The sequence below is a fragment of the Kogia breviceps genome, chromosome 3, assembly GCF_026419965.1.
Source record: "Kogia breviceps isolate mKogBre1 chromosome 3, mKogBre1 haplotype 1, whole genome shotgun sequence".
Taxonomy (NCBI): Eukaryota; Metazoa; Chordata; class Mammalia; order Artiodactyla; family Physeteridae; genus Kogia; species Kogia breviceps.
Genome location: NC_081312.1, coordinates 29,259,026 through 29,276,866, shown reverse-complemented (window position 1 = coordinate 29,276,866; position 17,841 = coordinate 29,259,026). Strand labels below are relative to the sequence as shown.

General features: G+C 39.9%; 1 protein-coding gene across 4 annotated transcripts in view; it reads left to right on the top strand.

The window, feature by feature from the left end:
* Window positions 1-8,626: 8,626 nt before the first annotated feature.
* PSEN1 (presenilin 1) overlaps window positions 8,627-17,841 on the top strand; it is an 83,341-nt gene continuing 74,126 nt past the window's right edge. Inside the window, exons 1-2 of one of the 4 annotated variants that reach the window (XM_067028196.1) lie at window positions 8,653-8,803; window positions 17,701-17,782. The gene's annotated coding sequence lies outside the window, so the exon portion shown is untranslated. Of the gene's footprint in view, window positions 8,804-17,700; window positions 17,783-17,841 lie in introns of all 4 variants that reach the window. The other 3 variants (XM_067028197.1, XM_059055875.2, XM_059055876.2) reach the window with 3 other exon arrangements.

The following is a 17,841-nucleotide window of genomic DNA, read 5'->3' as shown; positions in this document are numbered from 1 at the left end:
TTCGCTTTGCAAGTTTCCCTGAACCATTTCCTAATTGAAGACTAGAATTGTAAAGGAAACATGGTATTGTGCCAACCCAAATGTCTGGGATAATTAGGTTATTAGTCTCCTGGAGTATGGTATTCTCTTGTGGCAAGCAACAGTCTGTTGAACAGAATGGGTTTTTCTGTTGAAAGCTGGCTGCGTCAGCCTCTCTTTTAAGCGAGTGTGAGTCACAGTGGTTTTCCCCCCTGATTTCATTGTTCAGGTATGAGGCAGATCCTTAGATTCTGGAGAGCTTTATTTAATGCATTTTTTGCACTAATTGGTCCTTAGTTTAATTTTGTACCCCCCCTTTTTTTTTAAAAAAAAAAAAGCTTCATTCAAAAAGCTTAAGTGAAAAAAATCTTTTTAAAAAATAAGCAAAAGATAAAATTAGGCAATTTTATAGACTAGGAATGTTTGACAAATACAATAGGAATTTAGCATGGCAATTTACAAAGTTTACATCTTATTTCTGAGGATAAAGTAAATCGTTTAAAGCAGTTACCACTAGTTTTTTGTTTTGTAAAGGGTTTCTATCTTGTGTGTGTATATGCAGGCACACACCTTGTTTACCTCTGCTCATCAAAGTTTAAAACATACTGATGGTGTTCTTAGAGACATACATGGGGCTTTCTTTATTATAGATCAGAAATTCACCAGGGAGCAAAATTACCTGAAAATGTAACAAGTTTTAAATAGTTCTTAACAGAAATTAGGTGCAGCTATTCCTGTGTCTGAGTATTTATTTTTAAAAAAGATTGGGTGGAGGAGGGGTGTTAAAAACATAAAAAGCATAACTGAGCTTGAGTTACTAGATTTTTTTAAATCTTAAGAGGACATTTGAAAACACTGTTCTTAACATTGGACCATGACATGGTTCCATTATGTAAATATTTCAAATATTAAAAATGTATATATATTTGATCTTGGGGACTCATTCTTTCAGAGTCTTGTTAAATGAATGGCATCATGTTGTAATTATGCGGTGCATACTAGAAACTTAACTTGAAAATACGGGCTGAAATTTTGACGGACTCAGTGTTTGAGTATTAGTAACTAAAGGTCAAAGAGGCCGTTTGCTTTATTTTGGATTAATCTAGACATCTGTGGAGATATTCCACCCTTTAGTGTTATAATATTTTAAATTGTGGTTTCTGAAGGGAAAATTGTAGAAACATGCTTCTTGCCATTTACAAATTCTTTTACTAGCCTTTTCTCAGATTGATCCCAGCGTAATTCCCTGTTCAAGCAGTTTATTATGCCTCTCTATCTTCTCTTACCATATTATTGCTTCTAAAGCATCATATTAGGTTGTTTTTATTTAGCCAGCATTAGCATGGAAGTTTATTCAGGTAGATTTAATTTTCCTTGCTTTGGTCTCTTCTGCTCTTTAAATTACATTTACCTTAAAAGGGCTCTTGTGTGAAACCCTTGGGGGCACATACCATATACTGCGTAACACTTCTAGTGAGATTTGTGTCAGGATCCCAAATTTATACATTAACATTTCTGCAGCAAAATGGGAATGATCACAGTCAGTGGGGTAAGGACCACTACATTAATAGCTTAATGTCAGTTCAAGTCAGGTTTTGCCACAAAGGTTAAACTTAAAGGTTTTCAGAGTTCTTATTTTTCAAGTTTGTATATAAAGAACTGGACATGTATAAGCTGGCATATTGTAGTGTCAGGAAGAATACACATAAGAAAATTTTTACTAAATTGCTTGAACTTTCTGGGTTGTCTTTACTATTTGTCCATAGGTTAATTTCAACTTGGAAACCTTAGTTAATCCATTCAGGTTGTTATAAAATTAGATGAAAGGCTTGACAACCATTCTTGATGTGGCAGTTAGGAAACCAATGTGCTTTTTCCTCATTTGACCCTGTAAATAAAATAATTTTAAATGTGTATATCTGTGTACAGGAAGAAAGTGGTTTTTCTCAAACTTTAACATGCAGCTGAATCACCTGGGGGATCTTGTTAAAATGCAGACTTAGGGCTAGAGTGGGCCTGAGAGTTTGCCTTTCTCACCAGCTACCACATGTTGCCAGTGCTAAGTGATCCAAGAACTACTTTGATTAGCAGTTTAAAGTGTCTACTCAGTACTAGTATTTTATCCTAATAGACTGCACTAATGCAGCTTAATTTTCTTTTTAAGTTCATTTTAAGGAGAAAAACATTTTTTGAGGCAAGCAAAGAGGTAGGTATTATTTATGTTTATGAACATAAAGTAGTCTTCCAAAAAGGTTGCCTGAGAACAACTCCAATATTCTAGGCTTTATTCCCAGCCAGCCCCAGCACATTTTCTCCTGAGAGAAATTTATGTTGTTACTCAATCTGAATCTTATCACATAGCACTTCCTGATACGTAATAGTAGAGGCCGATGATTATTTTGTGGAGAGTGCAGTTTCACGTACTAATCAGGCATGGATAACTAGATATGGTGGACAAACTGAGAGAACAATGAGCTCAAGAGTCAAATTGTACTAAACTTTATTAACATTTTTTTCTCCTTTAATATGAAGAAAAAATTTTAATGCAAATAAATGTCAGCAGGTATACAATGTGTATATGAGGCTTATTTACCCAGCTCTTTCAAATAAGTTCTATGAATGTTTCCACTTTCTACCCAAAAACTGCTGAAAGGTTTTATGTCAAAGTGGTTACACATTTTTCCAAGTCATATTTCAGCCTTCTGTTAATATGAAATTGAGAAATTGTTTTGCTTAGCAAAAGATGGTGAAATTGATTTGTGAATACCAGTAGCTAAAGAAAGGTTATTAGAAGGAATCCCAAACAGGCAAAGAAATAGGCAGTCTTAAGTGTCAGGAAGAAAACTAGGGAAATTCACACGTGTATATTTTAAACCCAGGAATTATTACTATTACATTCATACTATAGGCCTAGGTGAGCTTATAATATTTGATAAACTGGTAGGTTTTTCGAAATATGATTATGTTAAATTATTGAAATATTGTTTATTTGCATTTGAATGCTTAATTTTCATCTTTATTTAAAAGATTCTTTGCCTTTCATTTTATTACTTGACTCATACAAAGGCTAAATTAGGAATGGCAATCTGAAATGCCCAGGAAGAAAAGATAATTTCTATAAACAAAAATGAATAAAAATTTTTTTCAAGCCATGTTGTTTGAATTAAATGATGCTCTAAGTCTGCCTACTCTGCCACATCATGTATTAGTTGTACAGATGACTTTTGGATTCTTTTACACAGAGTGGTAGCTGAAATATTAAGCCAGGTAACCCTTTCGTCTTTTTGTGTATGACTTACATTTGCCATTGAAGCACAATTAGTATGTGCCATTCATGTTTTAAGCTAGATGGAGTGATAGACATAAATAAGATCTCTCTAGTAGCTGACAGTCTAGTGGTGGAGAAAAAAATGAGAGGATCACTAATTAGATATGCAATGTACTATATGAACTGTCAAACTTGATGAGCTAACTTCAAGGTTGAGAGGCAAGGGATAGATAGTAGGAAGCGTCTCAGCAGAGGTAGTAATATGTAGAGGGGACCTTAGAGATCACATAGTCTCTCTCTTGGCTGCACTGCACGGCATGCCAGATCTTAGCTTGCACCCTCAGCAGTGAAAGCGCGGAGTCCTAACCCCTGGACCACCAGGGAATTCCCGAGATCACATAGTCTTAACTACTCACTGCAACACTGCTACAGTGTTCCTTACGTTGGCTATCTAGAGGCCTGCATATTGGATGCTATCTAATTCATGGTCTAGATCTGTGCTATCAAGTTTTTTAATTCATTAAAATTAAATAAAATTTAAAACTCAGTTCTTCAGTTACACTAGCCATATTTCAAGTGTTCAGAAGTGATGTGTGACTAAATTGAATTTAAAAATCCAGTTTTTTGTTAGCAGTGTTCATATTTCAAGTGCTCAATAGCCATATTTAGCTAATGGTTACCAATATCGGGTAGACATTGCAGATTAAAGAACATTGTTTTGACTAAAGAAAGTTAACATTGGATAGATATGGTCTAGATGCTAATAGCCACCTAAGGGCAAAGGAAACTTAATAAAATTCCCTTATAGGAAGCATTTTTAGCAAATCTTTGTTGAGGCAAAAAGTATTGTGAATTTAAAAATAGTCTAAACAATTTTTCCTGTTTTTTTCCCTCACAACAAAAGGAAAAACTAGAGAACACTTCACATTGTAGAATCTAGAAACTATGAAGGTTCATTTTTTTTCCCTGTCAATTAAAAGATAATGGAAAATATACCCAGGTGAAGAGATTTGGCTAATTGTTACAGCAGGTGGAAAAGCTAGATATTAAAGTTTCATTTTGAGTATATTCTTGAGACAACTTTTTTTTTAAAGGGGGCCCAGTTTCTTTTTTTTTTTTCCAGTTTCTTTAAGAAAGAATCTTGAGCTGTTCCAAATCTGAGCCAGATCCTTGCAAAGAATGAAAACGATGTGAGAGCTAGTAAGATAGAATATGGCCTAGGACCTAGTCTTGATGACATTTTCATTTTTCAATTCTACTTTACTCCCATAGCAAACAGAGCAATGATGTGTAAATAAAGGTAAACTGCTTTTATGTGAGAAGTGTTAATAAATTGGACTGCCTTGCTGAATCTGTGGTGTAAAGAACTGGCCTGGAAACCTGACTTTATTTACTTGTGACTAGTGACTGCTCTAGCCTCTCTAGAGGCTCGAACAGCCCCTCTCCCCAGGTAGCTCTAACAGGTCTGGCACTGGATTTCCTGTCTGCTTCATCTTTCACTGCTTACTATTGATTTTTGCCACTATTTTTTTCTTTTGGCCATTTGTTTCTCCATTCCTGTTCCCAAGTTCCAGGCACTTCTGAGGAAAAAATAAATGCACCACTGCAGATAGTCTGGACCCTCTACTATTTTTCTCATTCTTTTACTGAACTTCACTTCTTAACCACAAACACTGCAGCTTTTAAAGTTCTTAAACTTCCAGTGCTGGGACTTCCATGGTGGTCCAATGGTTAAGACTCTGCGCTTCCACTTAAAGGGAAACAGATGGTTTCAATCCGTGGTCGGGGGACTAAGATCCTGCATGCTGTGCAGCATGGCAAAAAAAACTTCCAGTGCTATCTTAGGTAGGTATGAATGAGTAAAAGTCATTAGATTTTCCCACTTACTTAGCAAATAACTCTCAAGGTTAATAAAAGCTTACCTTTAAAAAAGTCATTTAGGCACCTTCTCTCCAGTTTATAGCTCTCCAGTTGATGATGACATACATCTTGAACCTTTGCTTTCTATAAGGATGGGTACTGCTATCCAGAAGACCTCCCCCACTCCTGTTTCTGGTTTCTAGCTACAGTTTGCAGTTTCTTGAGCCTTGCTCTTGAGTTTCTGTTATCTTCTCTCTTCCTTCAGGCTGGAATAGTTTTTAAAGAAAACAAACTTAACCTTAGGTCCTCTCCTTTTCACTACAGTAGAGATTACACAAAGAGTAGTATATATGTGCTCTCCAAATTTCTTTTTTAAAAAAAATCTTCATTAGAGTATAATTGCTTTATAATGGTGTGTTAATTTCTGGTTTATAACAAAGTGAATCAGTTATACATATGTCCCCACATCTCTTCCCTCTTGCATCTCCCTCCCTCCCACCCTCCCTATCCCACCCCTCTAAGTGGTCACAAAGCACCAAGCTGATCTCCCTGTGCTATGCGGGAGCTTCCCACTAGTGATCTATTTTACATTTGGTAGTGTATATATGTCCATGCCACTCTCTCACTTTATCCCAGCTTACCCTTCCCCCTCCCCGTATCCTCAAGTCCATTCTCTTAGTAGGTCTGCATCTTTACCATCTTGCCCCTAGGTTCTTCTGACTTTTTTTTTTAGATTCCATATATATGTGTTAGCATACAGTATTTGTTTTTCTCTTTCTGACTTCACTCTGTATGACAGTCTGTCTCTAGGTCCATCCCCCTCACTACAGATAACTCAGTTTCGTTCCTTCTTATGGCTGAGTAATATTCCATTGTATATATGTGCCACATCTTCTTTATCCATTCATCTGTTGATGGACACACGTTTCTTCCATGTCTTGGCTATTGTAAATAGAGCTGCAATGAACATTTTGGTACATGACTCTTTTTGAATTATGGTTTTCTCAGAGTATATGCCCAGTAGTGGGATTGCTGGGTCATATGGTAGTTCTATTTTTAGTTTTTGAAGGAACCTCCATACTGTTCTCCATAGTGGCTGTATCAATTTACATTCCCACCAACAGTGCAAGAGAGTTCCCTTTTCTCCACACCCTCTCCAGCATTTATTGTGTGTAGATTTTTTGATGATGGTCATTCTGAGTGGTGTGAGATGATATCTCATTGTAGTTTTGATTTGCATTTCTCTAATGATTAATGATGTTGAGCATTCTTTCATGTGTTGGCAGTCTGTATATCTTCTTTGGAGAAATGTCTATGTAGGTCCTCTGCCCATTTTTGGATTGGGTGGTTTGTTTTTTTGATATTGAGCTGCATGAGTTGCTTGTATGTTTTGGAGATTAATCCTTTTGTCAGTTACTTCATTTGCAAATATTTTCTCCCATTCTGAGGGTTGTCTTTTCGTCTTGTTTATGGTTTCCTTTGCTGTGCAAAAGCTTTTAAGTTTCATTAGGTCCCATTTGTTTATTTTTGTTTTTATTTCCATTTCTCTAGGAGGTGAGTCAAAAAGGATCTTGCTTCCAAATTTCTTAAGTCTCAGTCAGTCTGACTTCAGCTGATCCTTCCAGCCACATTAAATTAATTTAGCTCTCAGCAACTCTTTGAGGCATTCTCTTTCTCCAGTTTCTGTCAACTTTTGGTTAATTGCTGCTCTCATCTGCGCATCTTTGTTTATCTTACTAACCACACTCTTGCGCATCTTTGTTCATCTTGCTAACCACTCTCTTTTCAGCTGTCCGGACCTAGACCCTCAGTAGCTCCAGCACCTAAGCACACAGAAAGCTAGCATACGCATTTCCGGGGCGGGGTCTAGTCTGTGTCTTTCTACTAGTTCTTCCTCAGCGCTTTCTGGGTTTCCATATTCCTAAAAAGGTGAAGAAATAGAGAAAACTGGAGGAAAATTTATCTTTAGTCCAGTAATTCAGCCACTGGTTGCTTTTTAAATCACTTTTATTTCCTTTTTGTAGGAATGTGTTTTGACGTATGCATTAATGTTATGTCTAATTTTTTAATTAACAGGTTTAGAATGTTTCTGTTACACATAATCTTCATAAACAATTTTAATGATATTAGGTAAAGTGGGTGAACCCTACTTTATTGTAGGGCATTTAGCATTCCAATTTTTGCTATTAATAATACTTCATGAACATCTTTGCACAAAATTTTTGTATTGAGATTGTTTCTAAGAATAGTTTACCAGAATTTTAACACTTTCTACTTACATCCCAGATTGCATTCAAAGAGATTGAACTAGTTCACAAATGGATGGGTTTTAGCCTATGCTTGTTTGACAAATGTATTGAACTGTTTTATGTGCTAGGCATCGTTCTCAGCATTTACAATATATGTAAACAAACGGACAAAAATTCCTACCCTTGTGAAGTTTTAGGACGGAAGAGAGAACTTCGAAAAAAATTGTTTTTGGGGGGTGTCAACCTTTTTACTTCCCCAACATTCTCTGTTAATGGAAAAACTTAACTACTGCTACTTCTGTTCTTAAATATAAAGTGTGTAAAACCTATTTAAAACCGTTCATGTATTCGAGGGGGGCAGGGAGGAGAGAGGGCTCTAGGAATACGAAGGGTTATCTTGGGGGAAGAATTTAAGAGAAATAAATCTCATTTGGCCAGATTCCATGTTACTGATTTCAGTTTTCTGATTACCTGTGAATTGGAACATTTCTCCATTGTTCACCTTTGGTTTTACATGATAGTATTCATTTGTTAACTCTTAGCTTTCAGATGAATGTACGTGTGTGGTATGCTACTTAAGGAGGTATTGGTACTGTTTTTACAGCCATTTGAATGGAAAGCTGGAAGATGCAAAAATCAAACGACCATAGAGCAACTCACTGTGTACCAGATACTATGTTAGGTTTTGGGATTACAAAAATAACACAATTTATGCTCTCTGAAAGCTTACCATCTAGGAAAACCGGTTCTTACACTTGGAGCGGAAGAAACCCAGACGATGTTTGTTTAAAATGCAGTTTCTCAGGTTCTCCTCACCCACCAAAAGTTTTGATTCATTGGGTAGGGGATGGAGGGCAAAGGTAGTTACAATTTAAGTTAGCTTCCTTTTGATTGTGGTGCCGCTGATTCGCACTGAGAAACACTGTACAAATAGGACTATAGAGAAATGAAAGAAACGTTAGATTTAAGATGCCAGCACTTGTAGGCCGGGAGAAGCACACACTGGGTCCAGTTTACGTAAAAATTTTGATCCTCAGCTTAAGAGCAGTAGATCTCTGACAACCTCATACCGGTGCTGGCACCAGCAGTGGTTCAGGGGGTGCCGAGCGGGGAGCGGGGTGTCCCTCCGGGTCGGAAGGCCAACGGGAGTGCAGGGTCTCCTCAGTCCCCACTCACCACCTGAAGATCCACCCCCTTCCTCTGGGCCACGCCCCTCCGCCATTGGACCCGCCCCTCGGAGGCTGGTCACCAACTACGCCAGGGCCGGAAGTGACGACACCAGTGAGGCCTTTTGGGCGGGGCCTGGGCCGGGTAGCTCCAAAGGCCGCGATTTCACATCGGAAACAAAACAGCGCTGCTCGGGAAGGAACCTCAGCTGCTAGAGGCCGGTGGTGGCGGCGAGGAAAGGGTAGGTGCCCGATGGGGAACTGGGGAGAGAGAAACACACCCCTCATCCGGTGCCGACACGGGTGGCTGCGGTCAGGGCCGGGCCCTTTGTCGTTATCCGGGCCTCGGAGCCGGTGTCCTCGAGAATGGGGAGCGGGGTGCGGTCGGGCGGGCACCAGGGAACCCCGTGTGGAGAACGAGTAAGGGCGGCCCGTTTCTCGGGCTCCGGGCGCGGCGTGCGATCAGGTTGAAGAGAGGTTCCCCTTCGCAGCCTTGGTCCGGAAGTGCTGGTTTCCCGAAGACAGGGCGCAGGTGCCTTGGGCGGGGATTGACCGTCTTGCCTGGAGTGGAGCCGGAGAAAGAGGAAGAGCCTGGCGCTGGGTCTGGTTGAGCAACTGTTGAAACTCTGCGCCTCACGCCCTGAATGTGTCCTTGTCCAGGGGAAGCGAGTGGCACTCAGGGCTAAGTTCCTCCTGTCTCAGTTCGGGGCGGAATACAACAGGGTCTGCCTGATCGGGACTGTCACGAGGCATATATGTCCAGTGCTTTGCATGTATTTTAGATATTTGACGTTTTCATCCCGCTCAAATTCCTTTCAAATAAATATCTGCTTCTCTTGTAGGAAAGTGACTTAATAATTTTAAAAGCATTGCTTGCCTGCTTTGGACAAGATGAATAAAGTGTTAAAGGTTTACTATGGGAGATACGAATAGTATGCAAATTATGGCAGAGTACATTGTAAAAGTCATAGTATTCTCTGAAGTTTGAGGCAAGTAGAGATTACATCTGGTTAAGGGCATCTTGTTATTTGCGTTATCTTTTACAATGGAAAGGTTTTCACCCTCGGAGTTGAATTGAGGAGGGCATTATATCAGAGGGTGTACTAGGAAGAGGGGCCCTCTGGATCCTAAGGGTCCAGTGACCCAGTGTGCGCATTTAATAACTGTTATGAAGGAGGATAAAAACAGGAAAGTAGATTGGAGCCTGTTGCATTTGGCTGATTTCAGTCATCTACAAAAGCCAATTTCAGTTCTCCTTAACTCCTTTGCAGGGTTCAGCCAACTTAAACCCCCTCCCACCTCCATTTAATAACAAGCCCTTAATAATGAAAAGGAGCCTATTTATTGAGTGGATGGATTCCCTCACCTCTACCCGCCTTCCCCAAAGTGAAGTAGATGATAGAAGCGGCATCAATCATCAGCTTTTCCATTCGTCTACTCCTCGTCCTTGGGTAGATAGTTACCACAATTCTGGGCATGCTTTCCTCTGAATGGATGTGATCTAGTGCTGAATTTTAAGTTAATGGCTGCCCCTAGTCCTAGACTGCTGCTTGAATTCCATTTGGGGAGAACTGGAGGATTGGAGTTGGTCTCTGAGAATCATTCTAGCAGGAAAGATGTAACATTTGTCGGCAAGGCTAACGTGGCCCTCTTCTCTCTCAGATCCAGGTTGCCTCTGCCCCTGCTCTCCCACTACTGTTACATCAGATTGCAGGGAGAGGCTTCTTTTGGATGTATTCTGAAAAACCTTTCAGAGCCCGCTAATACTGCCTCTCCTTCATGTGATAGATGCCAGGCAGATTTGGAAGGTGTTTTGAGCTTTGCTTTTCATAAGTTTTGTGATGAGAACTTTGCTTTAGGTACGTGGGGGCTAGAATGGATAAGAGATTTGAGGTGACTTTTGCATAATCCGGGTGAGATATAATGAAAATTTGACCTTTGGTGGTGGCAGAAACTTAGAAAGGAAAAATATCAATATGAAGGGGACATAACAGCCAACTGAGGCACAAGGAGTAAAGTTGACTAGGAGGCTTTAAGTTTAGAGAATGGGGGAGACGATTACAGGAATAAGGGAGTTAGAGGCAAAGATCTAGTCTAGAGAGGAAGATGATGAGGAAACAGTTTGGAAGTCTCACTTTTGAAGTGCCAGCAGTTAAATATCCCATGGATAGGCCTGGAGCTGTAAACATGGGTCACTTAAATAGACTTAGCAGTTGATGTTGGAGCAGTGGAGGAGATGCCTAAGGAAAAAGGGTGGACAAGGAAGCCCAGGCAGAGCCTTAGGAACACTTATAATGAGGGGGTGGAATAGGATGAGGAACCAGCTGAGGGGAATGAGTGGTGGGAGGAGAACCTCCATAGTGCAGTGTCATACAAACTGAGGAAGGGAGGGAAGCTTCAGGAAGGAAAAGGTTGTCAGGGATTTTCAGTGTTAAGCCTGTTCGTAGGAGAAAAAACCTGAAGCTTTAGAGCAGCACTGTCCATTAGAAACATAATGTGAGCTACAAAGGTTAATTTTAGATTTTCTAATGAGCAAAAATTTTTGAGATAGAAATAGGTAAAATTAACTTGAATGATATATTTTATATAACCCATTACATTTAAAATATTTTTATTTCAACATGTAGTTAATGTAAAAACATACTTGTCTGTCTTCCCCTCTATATAGTAAGCTCCTTAGGTGAACAGAAGCATCATCTGATTCACTGGCACCCCTGGTACCTATCACAGTGTATGGTTATGTAGAAGAAACCCAATAAGTGTTTGTTGATTAAAGGGTATTAATGTTTGGTTTTCACAATGTCTTGTACAGTTCCTTAAGTTGATCTAAAGCAAATGAGAGAATGCAGGTATTGCTGAGTATAGTCAATGATTTACAAATTAATTAGGTGTGAATAGTCATTTTCTTCATTAAAGATTAGTTGTGTTCTACGCATTTCCACAACAAATTTGATACAATGACTCAGGGTAATTATATCTTCCATGTAGAAATTAAATTTGGGTGGGGAAAAGACTCTATAATAATACAGAACCATGGTCCCATATCCACAATTCTCAAATCCAAAAGCTCCTGAAAAAACTGAAAGGTTAAGCAACACACTTTGGGTTTCACTGTCTCCCATCACCCTTAGATGGGACCATCTAGTTGCAGGAAAACAGGCTCAGGGCTCCCACTGATTCTGCATTATGGTCAGTTGTATAATTATATCCTTATATAGAAATAAAGTGCACAATAAATGTAATGCGCTTGAACCATCTTGAAACCATCCCCCTGCCCCCGGTCCTTGGAAAAGTTGTCTTCCACGAAACCGGTCCCTGGTGCCAAAAAGGTTGTGGACCGCTGCCTTAGAGCATTAGCTCTCGCTCTACTTAAAGGGGACAGCTAAGGCAATTCTGCTTTGCTTGTCTTGTTCTGGGGCCCAGACTGAAGGGGCAGCGGCTACCCAAAGTAAGTTCTTCGTGAGAGAACAGCAGAAGTACAGAAGGCAAGGCCACCTGCACAAGCACAGTTTAACTGTCTGTGCCACGTCTGCCAAGATCCCATCGACCAAAGCAAGTCATAAGATTGTGCCCAAAGGCCTGGAGTGGGTAGTAGACTGCACCTACCTTGAGGCCAAAGCAAGTCACAGAGCCAAGCTCAACATCACTGGAGAGAAGTATTCCTCCCATGGGGATGCTGGGGGAGGGAGTGAATATTTGCTGAATAATAATCTAATCTACCACAGATGGTTCACAGAAGTAGAGTGGGAAGGAAGGAGGGGGAAAAAAAATCACCAAATAGGATGTATCACTATCCTTGCTCTTTTTAGAGCCTACCACTTTCACAAAGCCTCTTGTAGGGCTGGGTAAATTATTTGCTCCTAGCCTCTTAAAATTCTCAGGGTCTTTCTAGGTTGTATTCCTGAAGTTTTAAATTAATTTCAAGGTTTTTGTTGTTGTTGTTGTTGTTGTTTCTTTTTCTTTTTGTGGTACGCGGGCCTCTCACTGCTGTGGCCTCTCCCGTTGCGGAGCACAGGCTCCGGATGCGTAGGCTCAGCGGCCATAGCTCACAGGCCCAGCCGCTCCGCGGCATGTGGGATCTTCCCTGACCGGGGCACGAACCCGCGTCCCCTGCATCGGCAGGCAGACTCTCAACCACTGCACCACCAGGGAAGCCCTCAAGTTATTTTTATTTATTTTAATTTGTTTCCTTGGATGGACTTCCCTGGCAGTCCAATGGTTAAGACTTTGCACTTCCAGTGCAGGGGGCACGGATTCGATCCCTGATCAGGGAACTAAGATCCCACATACTGCGTGGCATGACCAAAAAAAAAAAAAAAAAAAAATTGCTACCTTGGGATGTAGTGAGGGACAGAAATGTACTTTTCTGTTGATGTTTCCTTAAATGAAATTTTTAATAAGCTCCTTTTTGGGATTTTAAACACTGCTCCTGTGATACTTTTCGAAGTGCTGATGGATAGAAGGATTTCTGGTTAGATAGACTTCTGTTCAGCACATCTGAACTTCAAGATTATTTGTATTCTCCTGGAGCTTTTTTTTAGTCTTTGTATATAATAGAAAGAAATTGTAGTTGCCCATCAGAAAAGGATTTCTTTTTCCTTTTGGCTGATTGAGCAAGTGTCTTGAGAAAAAGGGAATGAATGTCAGTGAATTTGAGTGTTGTGCTGTATCAGTCTCAGAAAATCTTTAGCAGGTGGCCAGAGAGAGAAAACACCAAAATCTGCTTACATTCCTACTCGCACTCCCTGTGCAATCCAGGTCACATGAAAGATCCTCTCTTCCCAACAACTATCTTTTCTTGTTCTCAGGGCACTGTTAAGAATGTTACAAAGTCCACTGATGTCTTTTGCCACGCTGCAGGAACAGGAACAGTGGGTCCGGTAACAGTGGGTCGTTGGCTTTCTCCATTCAGTCATCAATTGTTTTCAGCTGTTACTGGACCAGAATCAAATCCAGCTTTGCCTGCCCCTTTCTTTGTACCAACAATGATTGTTTGTTCACCAGACCTGACTGAAGACCTAGCGAACCCTGTTGCCTATCTTTGCTTCCTACTGAGCTCCACGTAAAGAGCAGCTCTTCCAGGGAGAGCCACCCTACAGCATTGTGATCTTCAACACATCAGTGGAGGCATGAGCTTTCTCCTGTTGAACTGGCAAACACCTGGGCTGGGCATCAGAAGATCTGGGTTCTGGAACTGGTGTTACTTGCCTCATAACTTACACTGACAAATTCTTTCACCTTGCCTGAGCCTTAGTGTTTTACATGTAAATACAGATGTGTCTTTTAAATAGTCATCCCTTGTGGTTGAGGGGGTGGGGGTGGAGGAGAAGTGGTTTCAGGACTTCCCCCCCCCACCCCCATGGGCACCAAAATCCTCAGATGCTCAAGTCCCTTATATAAAATGGCATAGTTTTTGCATGTAATCTACACACATCCTCCTGTATACTTTAAATCATCTCTAGATTACTTATAATACCTAATACAATGAAATGATATATATATAGTTGTAAATACAATGTAAATACTATTGTAATTATTTGCTGGCACAAGCAAATTAAGTTTTACTTAATTTTGGAATTTTTTTCAAATATTTATGATCTGCGGTTGGTTCAGTCTGGGTCGACTATAGTATTGGAATATGTTAAAGTGACTACTGTATTATAGATGATTCTTACAAGATTCGTCTGAGAAAGCTCCAGTATGATAATCAGTTTGTGTGATTTCTTTTAATAGCTAGACAGATCCTATAAGCATAAGATTAATAATGGGAACCACTTAAATTAAAATGACCAGATTCTCATTATAACTTATCTTAAAAAAAAAAAAAAGAAGTACCAGGACTGTTATATTGGGAATGCTTTTGGCACTAGTTTTTTTTGTTTGTTTGTTTGTTTTTTTGCGATACACGGGCCTCTCACTGCTGTGGCCTCTCCCGTTGCGGAACACAGGCTCCGGACGCGCAGGCCCAGCGGCCATGGCTCACGGGCCCAGCCGCTTCGCGGCACGTGGGATCCTCTTGGACCGGGGCACGAACCCGCGTCCCCTGCATCGGCAGGCGGACTCCCAACCACTGCGCCACCAGGGAAGCACTAGTTGTTTTTTTTTTAAAATAAATTTATTTAATTTATTTTATTTTTGGCTGTGTTGGGTCTTCATTGCTGCACGTGGGCTTTTCTCTGGTTGTGGCGAGTGGGGGCTACTCTTCATTGCCATGTGCAGGCTTCTCATTGTGGTGGCTTCTCTTGTTGTAGAGCACGGGCTTCAGTAGTTGTGGCACCCGGGCTCAGTAGTTGTGGCTCGCGGGCTCTAGAGCACAGGCTCAGTAGCTGTGGTGCACGGGCTTAGTTGCTTGGTGGCATGTGGAATCATCCCAGACCAGGGCTTGAACCCGTGTCCCCTGAATTGGCAGGTGGATTCCCAACCACTGCGCCACCAGGAAAGCCCTGGCACTAGTTTTTAATTTCTAGTTAGACCAGTTATTGAAGTTTAAGATCTCATTTACTACTTTTTTTTTTAAGATCTCATTTACGTCAAAGCAATAGTTTTACTAGTAATAAAAATCAGCTCAGTGTGTCTTAATGCTCACTGTTATAAACTCCTAGATGGCAGGGATGAAATTTTATATAGAGGCAAAGTAGTGTAATATGTGAACCTTTGCTTTGCTCCTTTGCTTACTGAATGTGACTTTGGGCAGGTTCATGAACTTCTGTGTGCCACATTGTTTTCTTCTGTAAAATGGGTAAAGTGAACATAATTAATTAAATCCTCTCAGTGTTTGTCTTTGAGTTTTGATATAAGTAGACAGCCAGTAAGCTCCTGTTTAGTGAATGAACAATCACTTTTCTTCTGCTCATATTTTACCTGTAAGTGTACTACACTTTATTTACTTTTTATTTATTTTTGCCTGCATCGCCTTTTCTTGCCTTTTGTTTGTTTCATTTGGCTAACACTGTCTTGCTTACTTGGTTTTGTTTCTGAGGGATTGTATGAGAATATCAGTGACAGACTTCTAAGGGTTTTTTTGTAATAGAACTGTACTTTAAATGACGAGGTATAGTCTTCAGAGCAGCCAGTGGAGGTAACCAGTTGCAACATTTTCTATTTGCCATCCTGTGGCATTTCTTCATTAGCTGAGGTAGTAGGTGCTGTACTAAATGTTTTTGTGAAAAAGAAGGGAATAATATGTGCTGTGTTGCTGATCATTAATGCTACATTAATGTTAAATTTTCAATTAGATACTCAACTTTTAAAAATATAGAAGCATAGGTCAGGACGTTTACTTTCAATACTTTGAAAATATAACTGTTCTATTGGAATCCACCTCCCTTTTGGGTAAGCTAACATACATATTGCCAAACCCTAAATATAGGTTTACACCCACAAAAATCTATTTGACGTTTTAAATTGAAGTATATAGGAATGTGCACAGATCATAGGTGTACAACTCAGTGAATTTTCACAGACTGAAAGCTCTGTGTAACTAGCACCCAGATCAAGAAACAAAGCATTACCAGTACCCCCAGAAGCTTCTTGTGTATCCCCTTCCAGTGATTAACCCCTATAAAAGTAATTATTGAATCTCTTAATTTTAATTCATTTTATTTTTAAAACAAATTAACATTATATATTTAAAACAGAATTGCATAAGTACATCATGTTTAGTTAATATTAATTAACAGTCCTCTGATCCCATGCCAGCTAACCATGGGCTGAAGTTGGAGGGGAGGAGAAAGGTAGACAGGGTATTTATTTATTTTATTATTTTTAAAAATATATATATTTATTTATTTATTTGGTTGTGCTGGGTCTTAGTTGCAGCAGGCGGGCTCCTTAGTTTTGGCTGATGGGCTCCTTAGTTGCGGCTCACCCGGCTCTTTAGTTGCGGCATGTGAACTCTTAGCTGCGGCATGCATGTGGGATCTAGTTCCCTGACCAGGGATCAAACCCGGGCCCCCTGTGGAGCGTGGAGTCTTAACCACTGTGTTACCAGGGAAGTCCCAGACACGGTATTTAAAAGCATGTAGGATAGGGACTTCTCTGGCAGTCCGGTGGTTAAGACTCTGTGCTTCCACCGCAGGGAGCACGAGTTTGATCCTTGGTGGAGGAATTAAGATCCTGCATGCCGCATGGCGTGGCCCCCCCAAAAAAAGCATGTAGGATAAAAGGGAAAGCATACCTTGATTAAGAATTTGTCATGATTTGAATGATTCAAACATAGGTCATTAAAGGTTAATTGGAAGTCAATATCTTTACTAGAGGAAAAAGTTGCTTTATGTGTTTTTGATGAAAAAATCATTAGAATAAGAAAGTAGAATATTTAGAGTCTAGAAGATCCTGAAGTTAAAAGTAAAAATGAAACAAGACATTGACAAAATGCTTTCATGTAAATATGTACATGGTAATGTTTTGAATACTATAAGTGAATTAGAATACTGCTTAGGTATGCAAACAGATTTTTCTCCTTCTATATTTCTGAAGACTTTCAATGAAAAGAATATTTGAAGTCATACGGAATTGGCTGATGGAAATTCAGGTAGACAGGCAAATGGGAGTATGGCCTCCCAGGAGGCTGAAGTGTGGGAGACAGAATGATGTGTGTAAGCAAGGCTGTGCCAGGATGCAGAGTAGAGGCTGGGAGTTAGGAGTCTGCGATTTTGGTCCTGGTCTGCCCAGTTGTGTGCTTTTAAGCAAGTCACTGAACTTGGGTCCCCTTTTGCTTTTGTAAAATAGATATGTTACCTGTTTACCCTGCCTTGGGTCATTGTGGTAAAGAAAAAAAATGAGATGATAAAAAGAAATTTTGCAAAATTAAAAGCATTAGACAAATAATTTTATGGTGATGTAAATTAGGTTCGATTGGAAGAGGGATGTTGATGAGAACATTCTTTAAGGTCTTTTAGCTCCCTTTGCTCTAGGTCTGAAATCATTAGATATCATTGTGATTGAAAATATTTGGTTTCTCAAGTAAATCTACTCATTACCAAGAGGTATCTTGAGCTGACAAAAGTTTGTCAGTTGAAGGTCCTGTCAAGTTAATACATTACTGGTTTACAAATTAGTCTTATAAGTATTTAATTGGTGTGAATGAATTTACTAGGATTTGACCAACTCAGGGTAACCCAGTAAAATCCTATTTCAGACCTAATCCAGGAGCCTGCAAGTGACAGCAGCCTGTGAGGTCCTTAGAAAGCTTGGCCTGGAGGATAACACATGAAAGAAAGGTTTGTTTTTGGTGAAAGTAACTTATGAAAGTGTTTCAAAATAAAAGTATAACTTTAAT